Source organism: Aotus nancymaae, unplaced genomic scaffold (assembly GCF_030222135.1).
Source record: "Aotus nancymaae isolate 86718 unplaced genomic scaffold, 86718_ANA_hifiasm-v0.15.2.pri h1tg000059l, whole genome shotgun sequence".
Classification (NCBI taxonomy): Eukaryota; Metazoa; Chordata; class Mammalia; order Primates; family Aotidae; genus Aotus; species Aotus nancymaae.
The window spans coordinates 38,484,651-38,507,349 of NW_026988473.1; the positions used below are offsets into that span (position 1 = coordinate 38,484,651).

General features: G+C 34.7%; 1 long non-coding RNA gene across 1 annotated transcript in view; it reads left to right on the plus strand.

Moving 5' to 3' along the window:
- LOC105720078 (uncharacterized) overlaps positions 1 to 22,475 on the plus strand; it is a 66,948-nt gene extending 44,473 nt beyond the window's left edge. The window contains exons 2-4 of the long non-coding RNA XR_001108078.2: positions 5,958 to 6,054; positions 20,877 to 20,956; positions 22,194 to 22,475. This is a non-coding gene — a long non-coding RNA (uncharacterized LOC105720078). The remainder of the gene's footprint in view (positions 1 to 5,957; positions 6,055 to 20,876; positions 20,957 to 22,193) is intronic.
- Positions 22,476 to 22,699: the final 224 nt, after the last annotated feature.

The following is a 22,699-nucleotide window of genomic DNA, read 5'->3' on the forward strand; positions in this document are numbered from 1 at the left end:
AAATTTAAATGTAACTGAATGTTCTGTATTTTATCTCACTGACAATATTGTTAAAGATCCAGTTTGTATTTTATTACATTTATTTTTTTCCTTTCTTGCCATGATGACTAGTCATTTTTATAGAGTTTAGCCCTTCATTCTTGGTCCCAGAATGAAGACATCCAGCCCAACTGGTAAATAAATCTCTTCTGTTGTAAGCAAATTAGATTTGGAGATCATCAATTACTGCAGCACAACCTAGCCAATCCTAAATATTGCATAGATTATACCATGAATATGATTTTTCAATAATATAAAATCTAAACCATGTGTCAATAGCTTCAAGGTTTGAAAGGGGTAGGGGAAAAACTGTTGTTAGAATCTGGAAAGATGGTGATCCATGTTAACCACGGGCAACAATTTGGTGTAATTTTTGAATGAAATAATTGGTAAAGTATGTAATAAGCTTGTAGCTTTTGGAAAAGAGATTAACAACAACAAAAAAATTGTTACAGTGGTTGGTTGGTTAATATTGTTTTATTTAATAAGTTAGTACAATAAATATTTGTACTTGGCAAAGAATTTTCAGGTTTCACAGAGGAATAAAAGTGAACTCTGCTAGTCCGAATTCTCCCAATAGTTTATCTTGTTATCCAAGGATTAAACTGAAAGTAATTTATTTGGGATGAAAGGGAACACAAGTAGGGAGTGGGAGGAATGAGAAAGGAAAGTATTCAAGCCAGCTACCTCTGTTGGCACCATGCCATGATCCCACTTGGAAGCATTCAAAAATGTTGTAGAAGACACGTTTCAGAGTCATCCGCTGCCATGAATTTAGGCAGAACATGCTTCTAGAACTTTGGAGAAATGTATCCGGCAAAGAAATTCTGGTACTATTCATTGAGACAGCCAGTGCTGATGTGGCAATGCAAAAAAAGTTATCCTGTAATGTCTGCTGTAAGAATAAAGTCCAGAATTTCAGAAACCCTCAGGTGTGGAAGACAGTAACAGGTTCTCATTCTCAATTGGTAAAAAATAAAGCCAAAGAGTTATTTGAGTGACTTGAAAGCTTAAAAATCAAATTCCTATTAAGGATAAAAATGACAGTGTTGTCCTTATATCCATTGTTAAAACCACAGAATTGATTATGTTTGTACCCAGTACATTTTTTTGGTTGGAAAAATGTATTTTAGCAAAAAATTCTACGGTTGTGGCTTTTCCACTGAAGTTTCATAGGCTCAAGGTGGTAGTAACTGAGAAAGGGATGTTTTTGAAAGAGTTGTACTGGCTGAAACACTATAAACCTGGGTATAAATCACCTGTGATATTTGACAAAACATGGACCCAGTTCCTCTGGAAAGCAGACTGAGAGAGCTGCTCAGCTCCTTAGGAAGAAATATTCTTAAATGCTCCCTTGAGATGTGGCCAAAGACGATCATGGAAGAGAAAAATAACTCAAGTGGAGCCAAAATTCATGAGTGTAATTGATTATGGAACTAATCTTATAGAGTAGAATCTTGGCCTGGAAAAGAATGTCCCTCACCCTGAGGACAGGGGATTTTGAAGATTCTGCCCAGCAAAGTTTGGGAATTGCTACAGAAAAATGTAGTAGGGTATCCTCCCAGACCCTTGGAGACATTCTCTCATTCTTCCCTTGTCTGAAGAAGCTTATCTCTGTCCTGTCATTGTGTTTTGAGAGTGTATAAGGTCCCAAACATTTCATTCATATGAGAATTTTAAGAGGATTTCTAGAAGTGATAAAGAGACCCAACACCAGTCACTGATTCTGGATGTGTGCTTGGAGAAGAGAATGATTAGGACTTTGGGGCTTGTCTCCCTTAAAGGATTACTAAATTAGTGCTACATGTCAAAGGGAGAGGAAGTAAAATATTTGGTAGTTGAAAGGGTGGATGTGGAAGGTAGAACAACAGTTTACCAATATTTGTTTACCCTTTCTAGAAAGGATTTTTTTGTTGTTATTGTCGTTTTTTTGAGACAAGGTCTCGCTCTGTTACCTGGACTGGAGTACTGTGGCATGATCTCAGCTCAGTGCAACCTCTGCCTCTAGAGTTCAAGCAATCCTCTCACACTAGCCTCTTCAGTAGCTGGGACTACAGGTGTGCACCACCATGCCAGGCTAATTTTAGTATTTTTAGTAGAGACTGGGTTTTGCCATGTGGCCCAGGCTGGTCTGGAACTCCTGGGCTCAAGTGATTTGCCAACCTTGGCCACCCCAAATGCTGGGATTACAGGCTTGAGCTATCCTGCCAGGCCCCAAGGAAGAATTCTAATTTCTCACTCCCATAAGAATAGGTTTTTCCACAATGCTTACTTTAGCCAATGGAATGTGACAACTGCCATCTCTATCAGAGGCTGCTAGGAAGGATGACCTTTGAGGGACATATAGCATGTTAAAACATAAATGTTTGTGGTTGTAAGCAACTGAGATAGAGATATTTGCTACCACAGCATAATCTAACCTACCCTAACTAAGTAAAACATGATGTATGCCTTATATATGACAAAAAATCAATTTAATTCAGATATATATAAGTTGAAGGTAAATGAATAAAACTGTATGAGTTGGATACAAGTATGAAACTATAAGATATATAGAAATTATAATTTATTTAAATCTAAAACTATGTATAACAACATAGTTTATTTTTTTGTGGAAGACATTCATTAAATACAATAATGTGGCTGTGAAAAATGTAACTGGCTATTTTTCATAAGAAGAAATTGGTGACAAAGCAGAACATGCAAAAATGCAAATACTGAAATTAAAAACTCAGCATAAAGCTTAAATAGCAAATTAGACAATTTCCTCATCTATAATATAATAAACAGCTTATGCTTTTTGTGATGATTAAATGAATTAATATATAGATAGGGCTTCAAAGAGTTCCTGATACCAAGAAAGCTTTTTAAAAATATTTGCTCTTTATTATTATTTGAAAAGAGACTTTCTGAACTTGAAGGCAGAACAAAAAATATTTGCCCATTTTGTAGCAGGAAAAAGTAAATAATATGTAAGTTAGATTAAGAGACATGAAGAATGGCATAAAAAACATCAACATATACCTCCAGCAGTTCCAGAAACAGAATGTAGACAAGGCAATATTTGAAGAGATAATAGTTGAGAGATTAAAAAGAGATAAATATCCGTAATTTGAAAATTATACCAAATTTTAGGAGGATAAAAGGAAATCCAACTTAGGCACATCATAGTGAGATTTCAGAAACCAAAAGCAATGAAAATATAATGTCTTTAAAAATTGAGAAAGGAAAGGCTGATTACTAAGAAACAAAATTTTACTTTCTTCAGTGAAACTGATGCCATATATTAATGTAAAAGTACCCAACTAGAATGTAATGCCCAGCTAAGCTTCTTATTTAAGAGTAATGGTGAACTAAAGATATATTTAGAAAAATACTGAAATAATTTTTTCTATCCTCAGACCACAGCTGATAAAGACCAAGAATTCCCAGGCCTATTGGTTTTAATGTTTCCTTGTTTTCCTCCAAATTCCCTACAGGATAGTTTATTACTATATTTGTTTATCATTTAGATCAGGTATTGCCAACTCCCGGGCCATGGACCAGTATTAGTCCCTGGCCTGTTAGGAACCTGGCCGCACAGCAGGAGGTGAGTGGCAGGTGAACCTTGTTGCCTGAACTCCGCTTCCTGTCAGATCAGCCCTGCAGAGCATGAGATTCTCAAAGGAAAGGAACCCTATTGTGAACTGCACGTGGAAAGATCAAGATTGCATGCTCCTTACGAGATTCTACCTAATACCTGATGATCTCAGGTGGCACAGTTTCATCCTGAAACCGTCCCCTCAACACCTGTCCTTGGAAAAAAATTATGTTCCATGAAACCTGTCCCTGATGCTAAAAAGGTTGGGGATCACTGATCTAGATTAAAGAAAGAAGAAACCTAGGAAGGTGATTTTGTTAGTTATCATTTAAGAACAATAAAATAGGGAAAAGAGAAACTTACATGGACTTGGTCAACATGAACATGTTTTGTTCCTCACCATTTCTCAATTACTTGCCTACATTTCCAACCTAGTCCTTTCACTTCCCCTCTTGCTTACTTGGTTCAATTACATGGCCTTCTAGCTGTTCCTGGAACTTACCAAACTTGAATCCATCTTAGACACTTTCTCTTTTCCTGAAATGCTCCTCCTACTGTCTTGCAAAGTCAATCTATATTTATTTCAGATCTCCTTGCCATTCCTGGAAATTGAGTATGATACCTTTCAGCTTACCTCCTCAGAGAAGTAGTCCTTGTTCACCCTCACTGGAATAGCCACCCAATATTCTTTCAGTGACATGACTTATCTTTCCATTAAATCTCCACATCCCCACAACAGTCAGTACCTTGTCTATTTGTTCACCACTATGTCTGTAAAATGTACAAAAGCACTGGACACATAGTAAGTATTCAACAGTTACTTACTGAGTATATGAATTAATGAATATGTTAGCAAATTGCAATACAAATCTGGGACTAATATAACTTGATTTCTAAAATGCAAATAACTTCACCTTCATTACCTTAGATTTTATGACAAATCTTAGGAAAAGGGACAAACAGAATAAAATAAAGGAAGGTCACCTTAGTCAGCAGTGATTAATTAACACCATTTTGCTGAAGAGGAAGCTAAGAGTTAAAGTGCTTAATGAATAAGTAAGGTCATAAACTGGTAAGAATGAAACTTGTAGTAGGCAAAATAATATCCCCCACCAAACATGTTCATATCTGTTTCCTAGAACCCATGAATACTACCCCCAGACATAGCAAAAGGGACTTTGCAGGTGTGATTAAAATTAAGAACCTTGATAGGCAGAGATAATCCTGCATGATCTGTGTGGGCACAATCTAATTACATGAGTTCTTAAAAGCACCTTTCACAGCTGTGGGAAGGGTCACAGAGTGTGTGACTGTGATAGAATTGTCAAAGAGATGTAAAATTACTGACTTTGAGGATGCAGAAATGGGGCCCACAAGACAAGGAATGGGTCAGACTCTGTGAGACCTGTGTTATAGCTATAATGTACGGAATTGTAATATTAAAAAAATTGTATTGTATTCTGGAAGTTCTCGTCAGTGTAATAAAGCAATAAAAAGGATTCAGAATAGAAAGGAAGAAAGAAAATTAACCCTTTCCTAGATGACATGCTTGCCTACTTAGGAAATCCCAATGAATCTACACAAACATTCCTAGAACTAATAAATGAGTTTAGCAAGGTAACAGGATACGAGGTCAAAACACAGAAGTTCATCATGTTTTCATGTACTAACAAGAAACAGTTGAAACCCAAACTTTAAAACACATTTATAGCAGCTTCCCGAAACCAAATACTTATGTATAAATGCTTATATATAAATTTGATGAAACATATAAAAAATTGTATTCTTTTAAGCATTTATATTTGTGTTAATTTGTTATAGCAGCAGTAGGAAACTAAACCAGGGCTGAAACTAGAACCCACATCAGCTGACTCTTTCTGTCTGTTATCCTACTCATCATCTTTAGTAATTCCAAATTACCCTGAACTCAATGGCAAACAGATTAAGTACTCACTGAACAGTGCTGTGACAGAAAAATGTCTCCTAAATTAGAGAGATTGTAGTATACAAATGTTGTGACAGATTTCTTAAGCTGCCAGTTTTTTTTTAATTTCAAAAAGAGATAATGACATCATGAAACAAGGCTATATAGAGCATCTAAGGAGGAGATATAAAGCTTAGCAGTGTGTTTTGAATAGGTTTTATTTGAACTCATTTATCATTCTCATTATATTACTCTTAATGAGAAAATAGCTCCATTCTAGTTATAATCTGTATCATTGTAATATAATATACAACATTGTTCTGAAGAGCAATGCAATGAAGCCAAATGGCACTTTTTCTTTCTTTGCATCTTTTTGTTAGTTTGTTTCAAACTTTTGCTTGAATTTTCATGCAGTCTCTAGAAGATGGGCTAGACCAGTAAGGAAGAGGAATAAAGAGAGCAAAATGAAAGACAGAAGAGCCAAAGAGGTCAAAGAAATGCTGAACCAAAAGTATGTACTAATATGGAATAATATATAGTTGTTTTGCCTAAGATTGGATGGGGTGAACCCTGTTTGTTGATTACCGTATTTCTGAAACAAAGCAATTAATCTAGTTTGACAGAATAGTTTTACAAGTGAATATATTAATGTAAAAAAACTTTAAAAATACACAAATCACATCAATTCAGTTATAAATATTGTTTAATTGAACATTTAATAAATGTATAACTATTAGTCAATAAAATATTTAAATTCCTGAAATCAGATCAGATCTATTACAAAAATTGTGAGATGTATAATCACATTAAAATTATAGCTAACTTTTTTTTGTTTTTTTTTTTTTTTTTGGAGACGGAGTTTCGCTCTTGTTACCCAGGCTGGAGTGCAATGGCGCGATCTCGGCTTACCGCAACCTCTGCCTCCTGGGTTCAGGCCATTCTCCTGTCTCAGCCTCCTGAGTAGCTGGGATTACAGGCACGCGCCACCATGCCAGCTAATTTTTTGTATTTTTAGTAGAGACGGGGTTTCACCATGTTGACCAGGATGGTCTCGATCTCTTGACCTCGTGATCCACCCGCCTCGGCCTCCCAAAGTGCTGGGATTACAGGCGTGAGCCACCGCGCCCGGCTTATAGCTAACTTTTGTGTACTGAAAGCAAGAACACAAGTTTTTTTGGTATAATTTGCATTTTTGAATATACATGCATACCACCATCTCTGTACCCATGATGGTAATGTTTATGTTGAAAATTACGTTTTAAGTTAAGATTTAAAAATACTTCAGCTTAAACAATGCAGTTTGTGTTTACACAAGTCAATTCTCATCTACATCTTAGTGGATCTTAGTTAAGATTTGAAAAACTCACTGAAGATGTAGTACCTCTAGGGACACTGTTGTAATCCACACTCAAGTATGATGACATTAGTCCACAACAATGGCATTGTCAAGATCTAAACACGAAGATGTATTAATAAGTGTAATGAAAGTTAGAAACATCTTTTCATTGGCGGGATAAATGATGATGAAAATGAACAATTATAGAATGGCAGGTTTGGGCAAGCTAAATGAATCTGTATAATTATACTAACATCAGATTTAAATATTTCCAACTTTTGATAAAGCAGAGGATACATTGTGTTTCATTTATTTACTCAACAAATGAGAGTATCCTTTTACAAATTACTTACTCTGAGTTGGGCACTACGTCGGGCTCTGATATTAGAGAGATGAATAAACCATAATCATTGTACTTATGGAACTCATTGTCCAATAAAAGAAACATTTAGGGAAAAATAACACAGAACACCCTGCCTTAATTTTATCAGTGGGTTCCTCCAAAATCAAATCATGTGAAAAATATGGTCACATTATTGAAAGATTACTGAAGGCAAGTCTGCATAAAGCTAGACTTCTTTATATTCCAGGATCCCACCTATATTTTTCCATCAAAGTTGCAATTTGATGCTTTCTATTGGTGCTTGTCTGTTCTAGCTTGAATAAGGATGGAGACAGTAGTGGTGTTTTGGTTTTCCTGGGGAAAGTTAATGATTCAGGAAGGTCTCTGTTACCTGAGTGAGGAACCCATTCTATTCACAAATTAGATGTGCTTCAAATCAAGGAGCACAAGGGGTTCATTGTCTACCCTTTGCAAGGCATCCCATAATGGGACTGCCTACAGCATCTCTCCCCTAAATCCTGCCCTTTCCCCCAGGTCAAGATGAAGTGTTAGCTTGTCTCCTGCTCCCCTATAAAAGTAAAGAGCAAGTGAAGGAGTTAATTACCAACCAAGCAATATCCAATTTCTTATTACTGTGGGGTTTCATTGTAATTAAATGTAGCATGAGTACTGCAATAGTAATAAATACACAGGTACACGAGAGCACAATTCCAAAGAGGAGTGACTCCCTAAATCTGTCTGAAGGAGTGGAAATTTATAGAAAGGGGGGTGTATTTGAACTTGGATTTGATACATGAGTAGGTGTACAATAACCAGAAGATGGGAAATGCAGAAAGAATAGCTTGTTACAAACTGAAGGAACATTATACAAAAGCTAAGATGTGGTTGGAGCACAGATTTCCAAGGGGAGAAATATTTTTATTTGGGTGTTTTGAAAGAGAAGGAATAGTTAAAGCAGTAGAGGAAGGTTAAAGCTAAATTGTTTTGAAGGATGGTAAATATTGACATTATTATCCATGGAGAGCAAAATATCATTCTGTGCAGTTTGGAGTGGAAACTTCCAATTATGGGGATAAGGTTGAGAACACGGATTTCAGCGCAAAGACAGTAAGAATGTGGATTAAGCTGAATGTACTACATATTAAGTAGGGTTGTCAGATACAGAAAAATCAAGCAGCAAAAACAAAACAGAACACTCAGTTAAATCTGAACTTCAGGTAAATAATAAAAATCTTTTTAGTATAGCTATGTCCCATGCAACATTAGGGATACACTTATACTAAAAAATTATTTGTTGTTTACCTGATATTCAATTTTATTAGGGTGTCTTGTATTTTATCTAGTAAGCCTAACATTGAGAGAAAGAAGAAAAGATTTATAAAATTGGTATTTGGTCTGACTTTATTTCTAAATGTAAATCCTTTCCTAAACTCTAGAAATGTGTGCAATTCAAATTAAATTGCATTGAAACATTCTGTACTATTTGAATGTAGTTAATTCTGATATTGCTTAAACTACGTCCCTTCCTTTAAAAACTTCAGAGGGTTTTTTATTTATTGAAATGCATTCTTCCCATTCTTCCTTAAAGTTTTCTTTCTTTCCATCTTTGTGTAATTGAAAACATAGTAGAATTTACAAAGCCCTTAAGGCCATAAAAGTACAGAGTTTCTGTGGGCCGAATTCATTTTCACTTTGAGCATTTTTTTGCAGTGTATATGCTCACACTGCCATGACTACCTCAGAGTTCAGAAATTTTTTTTTCTGTTTGTATGTTTGTAGTCATATGCTGCTTAACAACTTCATCTTCATAGAATTGTCATTATTTAACTTGTCTTGCAGCTCTTTGGAAAAACTCAGTTCCCAATGCTTATTTTTATTTGATCTAGCTCAAGCCTCACTTAGTGATAAAAACCGTATCTCTAGTGTTTTATTGGAAACAATCATTTTCTCTTAGTTAATATTATAGCTGCCTAAGGTAGCAATATGACTTCAGGGAAAACAAGAGGTTGACCAAACAATTTAAAAAGAAAATTTGGGAAATAAGATTTCTACAGGTGTTTGAAAAGTTGAGAAATATTTTTAAGGACCTGGAAGGGAGCACGCATGTGCAGCCTTGGGGGTATTCCCAGGAAAGATCTAATAAGGCCTTGGCCTTTAACCTTTGGCTCCTACTGAATCTTTGTGCAAGCAGAATATGAAGGCTAAAATAGAGTCATAGCCTGGGTGCAGTGGCTTATGCCTGTAATCCCAGCATTTTGGGAGGCCAAGGAAGGCAGGAGGATCACCTAAGATCAGGAGTTTGAGACTAGCCTGGCCAACATGGTAAAACCCTGTCTCTACTAAAAATACAAAAATTAGAGAGACATAGTGGCACATCCCTGTAATCCCAGCTACTAGGGAGGCTGAGGCAGGAGAACGGCTTGAATCTGAGAGGTGGAGGTTGCAGTGAGCTGAGATTGCACCACTGCACTCCAGCCTGGTTGACAGAACAAGACTCTTTCTAAAAAAATAACCAAAACAAAAAACAAATGGAGTCATAAACTGCTGTAAAATCGAAGGCATGCTCCAACACACACAAAGAGAGCCTTTACAAAAAGGAGGAGACTGACTACTTCAAGGTGTTTAAGCAGATCTCTGCTTAATTATTCCCCGACTTCTAAGTTTAAATGAGCAGAATCATTAGTGGTCCCATACAACAAATTATACAGAAAAATTATTAGATAAATGAAGAGCAACAGGAGGAGACAACCAAAACAATATAATCCAGAAGGGAGAAGATGTCTTATTTCCAGAATTTATATATCTATATTATTTAAAATGTTAATAGAAACAGTCTGTAAAATAGCATAAATTGGGGAATTCCAGACAAGGGCTTTAAATCAACTATTATAAGTATGTTCAAAGAACTCAAGTAGACAAGTTTTTCAATAAATAAGGGAAAGTCTTAGAATAATGTTTTATCAAATAGAGAATAAAAATAAAGGGATAAAAATTATAGAAAAGAACCAAATATAAATTCTGCAGTTAAAAATTATGACAACTAAAATTAAAAAATTCACTAGAGGGGTTCAACAAAAGATTTGACCTCTCAGAAGAGTCAACAAACTTGAAGATAGGTCAGTTGAGAATATCCAATTTCAGTGGCAGAAGGAATAAAACAAACAAACAAAAAATAAACACAGTCTCTGAGCTTTATGGGAAACCATAACCATGTCAGTATATCCATAATTGGAGTTATAGGAGGCGAGTACAAAGAGAAAGAAAAACTATTTGAAGAATTAGTGGCTGAAAATTTCCAAATTTTTATTAAAAATCTTATTCTAAACAATCATATAACAAATCGGCACATGTACCACTGAACTTAAAATAAGGGTTAAAAAAATCAAGAAGTTTCACATTTAAGTAGAGTAAATTCAGAAGGATCCTACCTAGAATCATAATGCAAATTATTGAGAGACAAAGACAAAAGAGAATTTTGAAAACAATAAGAGAAAAATAACTATCAAATATAAGAAATCATCAGTAAGATTAACTGTTGACTTTTAATTTAAAAAAAAACATGGAGGCTAGGAAGCAGTGGTATGATATACACAAAGTGCTGAAAAAGAAGAGACTATTAACCAAGAATTTTACATCTGATAAAACCATCCTTCAAAACGGAAAGATAAATTAAGACATTCCCATATAAACAAAACTTGAGAGAATTTATTGCTAACAGACCTGCCCTATAAGAAATATTAAAGGAATTCTTCATAGTGAAATAAGAGAATACTATACAAAAACTTAAGACCATGTGAGGAAATAAAGAGCACTGGTGAAGAAAATGTAAATAAGGAAACTGGTTCCAGAGGGATTAAAATGACACGGCTTTTATTATATTGATTTTTCAAAAAATTAGACCATATTTCAAAAACTCCTGAACAAGAAAAATATGACAGAAAACACTCATTTTTAAGATGTGATCCTAAGAAACAAAATGAAAATATATTGTTATTGGATTTTATTGCTTGTATTTGTCTATAGACAAGCAACAATTGCATTTTTTCAGTAATTTTTTTCTCTATTACAATTGGCCATAATGTACATTGTTTAGAAAAATGACTTTTTCTCATAAGAATATATCCCCTAAAGATTACAGCAAAGAAATAATTGGCTTTCTAATAAACAAAATGCCTTTATTAAGGGTCATCTTTTGTTCATATTTTATCAACACAAATATTTCCCTTTTAGATGAAATATTTCATTGTTCAACTGAAGAATCTGAGCTTCTAGTAAAAAGAAGTCTTCCTAGGCATTTGATAAATCAATATTTTTCAAATTAGAAATAACTCCAAATATACTGAAATCTTGACTATGTTGTTTATGAGAGTAGACTAAGATATTGAGACCTTAATATAGTTTTAAAAATGACTCCTATTGGGTCTATTTCTCCAATGAGTTACAGTTTTTTTGATTAAGTAGAGGAAATCAAATGGATTTTAATTGTCTTCAATTTGAAGTATTATTGAAGACAGATTTTATCATACTTTTAAAAATGTATAGGCAGGTTATCAAGTCCTAAGAAGGATTTATTACTTTTCATTATTGTTTTATAGAAAATGGATATATAACCTAAGTATACAAGTGGTCATTTAGTATGAACAAATACAACACTGTTGATTATTTATCATTTAGAATTACAGTTATGTAGGAAGAAGAGTGTTAAAATAGTCATGTTATATTTTTATCTCTGTTATCTAAATGTGAAATTACCAGTAGATCATTAAATGTCTCATCTTGTAAAATTATTCTAAACAAATAAAAAACTTTCTTACAAATAAAATAAAAACATTTCAAGGCATGTTTTTAGATAATCTGGAAACTTTTTCAATGAAAAAATATGGATAATTAAAGGTTATTCTAAAATGATATTTTCAGTAAGTCAATTTGTGAAACCCAACAAATCAATCCACTGCCACTTTGAAAATAAAAAACAGATATAGTGAAAATATTCAGGGATAATTGTAGAGTGTAAATAAGTGTCGTATCTAAAAATAATACTATTCAAGAAAGTTCTTATTATTTTTTTTTGCATTCATTAAAAAACAAAAGCAAATGAGAACTAATTAGTGTCATAAATAAGATTAGAATAGCTTTAACAACAGCTCAGTTTATTTCTTCAGAAACTCAAATAAGAAAAAGAAATTGTTTTAAGAAGCAGAACATTGTATTTAAGGGTCACATTGTATGCATAAACTGCAATCAAGAATCCCAATATCTTAAAACACCAAAGTGTAAAGGGACTATATAGATCAGCAGTCACTTATGATAAATCTATGTATTTATTATAAGACAAAACAAACCCAGAGAGGGTAAATAACTTTGTATTTAAAAAGAAAGTTCAAAGGATAACTCAGACTAGAATACAATTTGTTTATCTCAGTATATGGCTCATGGAAAATTCTAGTAAATTGTAGTGTTTCTCTTCTTTCAGATCTCAAGATACTGATTGGTTTTCTTCTTGGATGATCAGTGATATTTTCTCTGCAACTATTATGATGATCTTTTTCTTCTATGACATAGAGTCTGTGTTATTAATTTGCATAATATACAATATTATAGAATGATCTGGCAGCCTCAGGAGAGGTTCGTAAGGGATTTTTAGGGAAAAAATCCTGGGAAATATTTAATTTAATTTTTATGTTTCCCAATACTTTTTACCTTCAAAGATTGAAGGAACATCAGCCCACAAAGAAGAGAGAAAAACAAAAAAACAACACAACAACAACAACAACAAAGCACAAGAACTCTGACAACTCAAATAGTCAATGTGCCCTCTATCCTCCAACCTACTTCACCACTTCTATAGCAAGGATTCTCAACTGGGCTGAGATAGCTAAAATGACAGAAATAGAATTCAGAATATGGATAGCCTGAAGATCATAGTGATGCAGGAGTATGTTGAAGCCCAATGCAAAGAAGCTAAGAATCACAATTGATATTGTTTGGCTCTCTGTCCCCACATCTTGAATTATGATCCCGTAATTCCCATGTGTTGTGGGAAGGACCCAGTGGGAGATAATTGAATCATGGGGGCCATTTCCCCCATACTTTTCTTGTGGTAGTGAATAAGTCTCATGATATCTGATGATCTTATCAGGAGTTTCTGCTTTTGAATTTTCTTTATTCTCTCTTTGCCTGCTGCCATCCATATAAGATATGACTTGCCATGATTATAAGGCTTCCCCAGCCATGTGGAACTCTAAGTCCATTAAACGCTTTTTCCTGCATAAGTTACTCAGTCTTGGGTATGTCTTTATCAGCAGTGTGAAAATGGACTAATACAACAATAAAACATTACAGGACCTGACAGACAAAATAGCCCACATAGAAAATAATGTGACTGTCCTGATAGAGCTGAAAAACACACTACAAGAATTTTATAATGCAATTGCTTGTATTAATAGAAGAATAGACTAAGTTGAGGAAAGAATCCTGAAGTCTGAAGACTGACTTTTTAAAATAAGACAGTTAGACAAGAATAGAGAAAAAAGAACAAAAATAATGAAAAAAACCTGTAAGAAATATGGGATACTGAAAAGAGACAGAAGCTACTCACTGATGTTCCTGGAAGAGATGGGATAATGGAAGCAACTTGGAAAGCATATGTTAGGATATCATGCACGAGAACATCCCAAACATAGCTAGAGAGGTCAATATTCAAAGTCAGGAAATGAAGAGAACCTTAGTAAGATATTTCACAAGAAGGCCATCCCGAATACACATAGCCTTCAGATTCTAGAGGACAAAATGAAAGAAAATATGTTAAAATATATATACTTTCCCATTTTAGATCCCTACAAAGGGAAACCCAACAGACTAACAGCAGAACTCTTAGCAGAAACCCTACAGGCCAGAAGAGATTGAGGGACAATATTCACCATTCTTAAAGAAAAGAAATTCAAACTCTGAATTTCATATTTGGCCAAACTAAGCTTCATAAGCAAAGGAAAAATACAATCATTTTCAGACAAGCAAATACTAAAGGAATTTGTTACTATCAGACCTGCCTTACAAGGGCTCCTGAAAGAAGCACTAAATATGAAAAGGAAAGACTATTACTGGCCATTACAGAAACATACTTAAGTACAAAGACCAGTGACACTATAAAGCAATGATGCAAGTAAATCTGCCTAATAATCAGCTAACACCACAATTGCAGGATCAAAGTCATATATATCAACACTAACATTGAATGTAAATGGGCCAAATGCCTGAATTATTAAAAAAGGCACAGAATGGCAACCTGGTTAAAGAACCAAGACCCAATGATATGCTGTCTTCAAGAGACCCATATCACATACAATGATATCCATAGGTTCAAAATAAAGGGATGGAGAAAAATCCATCAAGCAAGTGAATAACAGAATAAATCAGGGTTCATAACCCTAATTTCATACAAAACAAAACTGACTTTAAACCAACAAAGATAAAAAAAGAAAAAAAAGGCATTGTATAATGTAAAGGATTCAATTTAACAAGAAAATCTAACTATTCTAAATATATAGGCACCTAACACAGGAGCACTCAGATTTATAAAGCAAGTTCTTAGAGACATTCAGAAAGACTTAGACTCCCACAGAATAATAGTGGAAAACATCAACTTCTCACAGACAGTATTAAATACATCACAAAGGCAGAAAATTAACAAAGATATTCAGGACCTGAACTCAGCACTGGATCAAATGGACATGGTAGACATCTACAGAACTCTCCACCCAAAACAACAGAATATACATTCTTGGCATTGCCACATGATACACATACTAAAATTGACCATACAGTCAGACAAAAAAAATCCTCAACAAATGCAAAAGAACTGATATTATACCAACTACTCTTTTGGACAACAGTGTGATAAAATTAGAACTCAAGACTAAGAAAATATCTCAAAACCATACGATTACATGAAAATTAAACAATATGCTCCCAAATGATGTTTGGGTAAATAATGATAAAATTAAGGCAGAAATCAAGAAGTTCTTTGAAACTAATGAAAATAAAGATACCAGAATATCTGGAACAAAGCTAAGGCAGTGTTAAGAGGGAAATTTACAGTACTAAATGCTCATATAGAAAAGTTAAGAACATCTCAATTTAAAAAGCTAACATCACAATAAAGAACTAGAGAAGCAAGAGCAAACCAACCTCAAAATTAGCAGAAGATGAGAAGTAACCAAAATTAGATCTGAATTGGAGGAGACTAAGACACCAAAAAAACATTCAAATGGTCAACAAATCCAGGAGTTGGTTTACTGAAAAAATTAATAAGACAGACTGCTAGCTTGACCAATAAAGAAAAGAGAGTAGATCCAAATATACACAATTAGAAATGACAAAGGAGATATTATCACTGACCACACAGAAAAACAAATAACCATCATAGAATATTACGAACACTGGTATGCACACAAACTAGAAAACCTTGAAGAAAATAACAAATTCCTGGACACATACACCTTCCCAAGATGGAGCAAGGAAAAAATGGAAGCCCTGAACAGACCAATAACAAGCTCTGAAATGGAAATCAGTAATAAATATCCTACCAATAAAAACAAAAGCCCAGGATTAGAAAGATTCATAGTCTAATTCTACCAGATGTGCAGAGAGGAGTTGAAACAGTTTCTACTGAAAATATTCAAAAAAAATATTAAGGAGGAGGGATTCTTCCCTAACTTATATGAATCCAACATCATCCTGATACCAAAATTTTGCAGAGACACAACAAAAAAGAAGAACTTTGGCCAATATCCTCATGAATATCGAAGGAAAAATTCTCAACAAAATTCTGGCAAACTGAATCCAGCAGCACATCGAAAACCTTATCCACTACAATCAAGCAGGCTTTATCCCTGGGATGCAAGTTGGTTCAACATATGCAAAACAATAAATGTGATTCATGACATAAACAGAACTAAAGACAAAAGCACATGATTATCTCAATAGATGCAGAAAAGGCTTTTGATAAAATTCAATGTCCTTTCAAGTTAAAAACTCAATAAACTAAGTATAGAAGGAACATACCTCAAAATAGTCATCTATGACAAATCCACAGCTGACATCCTACTCCATGGGCAAAAGCTGGGAGTATTTGCTTTGAAAACTGGTGCAGGGAAAGGATGCCTCTTTCTCACCACTCCTATTCAACATAGTATTGGAAGTCTTGACCAGAGCAATCAGACAAGAGAAAGAAATAAAGGAACCAAAATAGGAAGAGAGAAGATCAAACTCTCCTTGTTTGCAGATGACATGATTCTATATCAAGAAAAACTCATAGTCTTGGCCCAAAACCTCCATAAGCTGATAAGCAAATCCAGTAAAGTCTCAGACTACAATGTCAACATATAAAAATTACTAGCCTTCCTTTACACCAGCAATAGTCAAGCAGAGACCCAAATCAGGAACGCAAGCTCGTTCACAATCACCACAAAAAGAATAAAATACTTAGGAATACAGCTAACCAGGTAGTTGAAAGATCCCTAGTCTGAGAACTACAAAATGCTGGTAAAAGAAATCAAAGATAACACAAATAAATGGGAAAACATTCCATGCTAATGGATAAGAAAAATGACTATCATTAAAATGGCCATACTACCGTTTGAAAGAGGTTCAGTTTCAATCTTCTGCCTATGGCTAGCTAGTTATACCATCACCACTTATTGAATAGGGAGCCCTTTCCCAATTGCTTGTCTTTGTCAGCTTTGTCAAAGATGAAATAATTGTAGGTACCCTTACAACCACTAGAGATCAATGCTATTCCTATCAAACTATTAATGACATTCCTCATAGAACTAGAAAAACTGTCTTAAAATTAATATGGAATGAAAAAAGAGCCCAAATAGCCAAGACAATCCTAAGCAAAAAGAACAAAGCTGGAGGCATCATGCTATCCAACTTCAAACTATACTACAAGGCTACAGTAGGCTGGGCACCATGGCTTATGCCTGTAATACCAACACTTTGGGAGGTCAAGGTGGGTAGATCATTTGAGGTCAGGAGTTTGAAACGAGACGAGCCAACATAGCGAAACCCTGTCTCTACTAAAAAAAAATGCAAAAATTAGCCAGGTGTGGTGATGTGTTCCTATAGTCTCAGCTACTCAGTAGACTGAGGCAGAATTGCTTGAACCTGGGCAGAGGTTGCAGTGAGCCAAGATCGTGCCACTATACTCCAATCTGGGTGACAGAGAGACGGTCCCAAAAAAATAAAAAAAAGATGAGAGTAGTCAAAACATCATGGTACTGGTACAATAACAGACACATATGCCAATGGAACAGAATAGAGAATCCAGGAATAAGGGTACCTACAACCATTTCATCTTTGACAAAGCTGACAAAAACAAGCGATTGGGAAAGGGCTCCCTATTCAATAAGTGGTGATGGTATAACTGGCTAGCCATAGGCAGAAGATTGAAACTGAACCTCTTTCTTATACTATATTAAAAAATCAGATCAAGATGAATCAAAGATTTAATGTAAAATTCAAAACTGTTATACAAAAACCTTAGAAGACAACCTCCTTGGCAATACTAGGAAACAGGAATGGGCAAATATTTTGTGATTAAAAATATTCTCATCAATGGAAAAAATTGACAAATGGAACCTCATTAAACTAAAGAGTTTTACACTGCAAAAAAAAAAACAAAACTATCAACAGAGTAAACACACAACTTATAGAATGAGAGAAAGGTTTTGAAAACTATTCTTGGCTGGGCTTGGCAGCTCATGCCTATAATCCTAGAACTTTGTGAGGCCAAGGTGGGCAGATCACCTGAGGTTGGGAGTTTGAGACAAGCCTGACCAACATGAAGAAACCCTGTCTCTACTAAAAATACAAAATTAACCGGGTGTGGTGGTGCATGCCTGTAATCCCAGCTACTCGGGAGGCTGAGACAGGAGAATCACTTGAACCTGGAAGGCAGAGGTTGCAGTAAGCTGAGATCGCAGCATAGCACTCCAGCCTGGATAACAAGAGCAAAACTCCATCAAAAAAAAAAAAAAAAGAAAAGAAAGGAAAACTATTCCTCTGGTAAAGGTCTAATACCCAGCATCTATAAGGCACCTAAACAAATTTACAAGAAAACAAACAACCAAACCCATTAAAATGTGGGCAAAGGATGAGAACAGACACTTTCTGAAAGAAGACATACTGCCAAGAAACATGAAAAAAAGTTCAACATCACTAATCATTAGAGAACTGCAAATCAAAACCATAGTGAGGTATCATCTCAGAACAGTGAGAATGGCTACTATTAAAAATTCAAAAACTAACATTCTGGTGAAGTTGTGGAGAAAAAGGAATTCTTATACACTGTTGGTGGCAGTCTAAATTAGTTCAACCTCTGTGAAAAGCAGCATGGTGATTCCTCAAAGAGCTACAAAACACAACTACCATTCAACACAGCAATCACATAACTGGATGTATACTCAAAGGAATATAGATCATTCTATCATAAAGGCATGTGTATGTGCATGTTCATTGCAGCGCTGTTCACAATAGCAAAGACATGAAATCAACCCAAATGTCCATCAATGGTAGACTGGATAAAGAAAATGTGGCACGTATACACCATGAAATACTAGGCAGCCACACACAAAAAAATGAGATCATGTTTTTTGCAGGAATATACATGGAGCTGGAGGCCATTATCCTTACCAAACTAACGCACAAGAACAGAAAACCAAATTTCACATGTTCTTACTTATAAGTGGAATTGAAGTGATGAGAACAAATAGACACATAGATGGAAATGATAGACACTGGGGTTTGTCTGAGGGTGGAGGGTGGGGGGAGGAAGAAGATTAGGAAACATAACTAATGAATACCAGGTTTAATACCCTAGTGATAGAATAATCTGTACAACAAACCCTCATATCACGAGTCCATGTACTTAAAAGTTTTAAAATGTTGTTTTTCACAGCAATGTGTTATTTATGTTCATATTTAATGGATTTATTGTTATTTAAATATTTTAATAAAATATCTCAATTGAAATTTCTAATATAATAAACATCCACAATTATGAAGAACATAAATAAAATTTCTTTACAGTCCTCAATAAATTTTAAGAGTATAAAGGAGTTTTAAGAATAGAAAAGTTGAGAATTGCAGTACATTAGCATATATTCTTATGAGCATGGAAGGTGTGTATTATTCAATCTGGTGTATGAGAATCTCACTTAAAGCCCACTCCAAACCATTAGCTTTGATATGTTTGTTTGTTTGCCAAGAAAAGAGTGAAGTTGAAATAGTTTAACAGAAATTGAGAGCCTATTTTAATCATCCATGTGATTAAATTTGAATCACTGTATAATAACTCATCTGGAGCATAGAAATGATCCTCAATTTTATTATTATTTTTTGAATACACTTGTGAACAAGTCTCAGGTGTTTGGAAGCTAGAACAGCAGAAAAGCTACCACAATGCACTAAACATGAAAATTTTCTTAATTAAGATGTTAGGATTTGGTGTGGACCAAACTCTAGCAGAACTGCCACAAAATTTCCGGTGAAATAGTGATGACAAACATTTAAGGTAACTATATACTAGTTGACTTCCATTTTAATCCATACAAAAGGAATCTACTACATACGATGCCAATTTTCTTATGATTTTCTAGGTCTAATTCACTCTTTAACATATATATGTGTATACCAAATATATTTATATATACACATATATACCATATGTATATATGTTGCCGTGTATATGTATATATGGTAAATAGTGAGTTGCATATATATGTGTGTGTATATACGTGTGTGTGTGTGTGTGTGGTATTTTAGGTGGGTGTACAAATACATACAACATATATTTTAGGTATATATAAATATTAATATATATACACACACCTAAAACAACATAAGAATCAATTTAGTGTTTTTTTATAAATAGTTGTCATTATCACCTGTTTTATTTGGAAACACAGCAAAAAACTATATTTTGCTGTTTATCCTACAGCATGCCTGATAGAGCCTGAAGAATTAACATATTGTCTAGGATGACTACAAACTGCAAAGAACAACCCAGAAACTGGACTCCAGTAGTTCAAGCACATTGGATAGTGTGGTAAAGGGTTTAGCTCATTTTGTAATTCTCAATTACTAGACTGTAAGAGGATCTAGAAAAACTGTTTCTTAAGTTAATGCATCAACATCTCCTAGTAAAAATTAAAAATAAATTACATTGTGATGGAATAAAGTTTCCCTTACAGCTTAGTGCATGGGCTTAGGTTTTCACATTATGTTAACAAAATTTTGCAAAATGTGGACTGACCCAGGTCCAGGGAGACCTCATTTGTTTTTATCTCAGATTAAGATGGCTTCATTTTCTTACTGTGAGTACCACATATGTCAGGTAAGTCCCAGGAGGTACAGGTTCCAACTTCTGCTGAGGATGCTGCCAGAGGAGCAAGGCACCTGTGCCAGCAGGCAAAGCCTTCAGGCAGGGCTTTCTCTGTGAGTCCTAGTCAGCTGTTCATCACTTTTCTCTGGAACCACTCCACCTTCCCTATGTTCTTATATGTTCTGACTACTTTGAGATAATTCTAGTCTATGAAATGCTCTCAGTTACTTTTTCTTAAATTAATTGCTTAAATTTTTTTTCTTCTGCCAGTTTTGAGATGTCCTTTGGAAACCTGAAATGTGCTTCTAAACATTCTGGAAAAAAAAAATCTAAGAACCATTCGTAAGACAGTAAGTAGGTTACAATTATGCTTTGTGTGCAGTTTTCTTACAACAGTATGCAGTACATTAGGAGTGGAGCTAATATGGATTAGGCAACGATTATCAGCGCAGATCTTGTTAAGTAGCTATTGGGATTGTGACACTGCAGCTTGGGCTGTTTTACTTCAGAAGATGTATATATAGAGTTCCAAACAAAAGTACATTTTAGGACTACATCTAAATTGAAGGAAGTTCCTACACCACCCCTCTTAATCAATTCGCAGATCTTCTAATGTAGCAACAGTGGTTTGATTGCACATTGGAAAATTGGAAGAAGAATGTACTCAGGTTTTTCCTTTGCCTAGGTAGTCTGGTCTTAGATTCTTCCTCAAAGTGATGCCACTTATCATTGTATTCTCCTGCACAAGGTAAGGAATCCAAGTATGGGCAAGTGGGCAGGGCACGATTGAGTTTCTCAGGTACAATGAGCCAGGCTGCCACTACTGTTGATGCCATCGATGCCTCAGGCCCACAGTAGTGTTTTGAATGAATGAAAACATAGAAAGAAAATCAAGCTACATGAGATTAATATAATAATTTGTGGTCTTTACATAGTTTCTTTCAAGTGTTTACAATATGTGTCAACATGAATGAAAGCTGATTCCCAGATCTCGTGGCAGAAAAGAAATATTTTGTCCTGAAACCACATATATTTTGGCTTATTTTTTTCTACCTCCAGGAATTTAGCAGTTTCAGGCCTATTCATGGCAAATTATCCCATAAGTAATCCCTAAAGATATGTATGAGAAAAAAATTTTCTAAGGATTCTGAGATGTGACATATCAGGCTTATATGATTAATCTTTAATTATTTAAATGTGAAAAACTGAGAAGTTTATAAGAAACCACATGCATTCTTTTCACACTATTTTGAATCTGCGACAAAGGTCGCAGTCTTCTTTTCCCATAATATCACTTAATATTATGGGAAAGATAGATGCCATTAGTCTTAAGGGAGATGTGGTAATTATGGATTTAAGATTTTTCAGGGATTGTGTGCAGCGCTAAATTTCATAATGTACAAAAAAAATCAAGATCAGTCAAGAGAACCTCTAATACATTTCAATCTCTGACACTCCCAGAGGTAGACTGAAAACCATGTCCACAATATTGTGCACCTCTTACCATCAAGGAGTGCTGTCTACCTCCCTATCTCTAGAATCTGTACTGGACTTCTGAGTTGCTTTGACCAATAACATGCAACCTAGGTGATGTAGCCTCTAAGCTTTGACCTCCTGAACAATGCCCTGAAGTTGCCAATGCTGGAAAATCAGCCAAGAACAAAAATCCACGTAGGAGGAGAAGTGCAGCCATTCTAGCCGTACCTGTGAAGTCCATTCCCAAGCTGACCTCCTCAGTTGAATGCAACACATACGTGAGCTCAGGTGAGCACAAGAATTACCCAATCAATCCACAGAATTGTGAAATGTAATAACTCATTGTTGCTTTAGGTTTTGGTTTATAATATTACACAGCTAAAAGATACTAATACCTAAAAGTGGGATATAATAGTTAATGGATACACTCTGATAGATCTATCTTTTGATGGAATAATTACATTATTTGAATAAGTATATTAAAATGTTCATTGCCAAGGGATACTGAAACCTTATATGTTTCAAAACATTATGGACATTTTGCTATGTTCATTCTCATATTTTTTCCTTGGAACACTAATCTATAAAACAATTCTTATTTTCTTCATTTCTTGTAT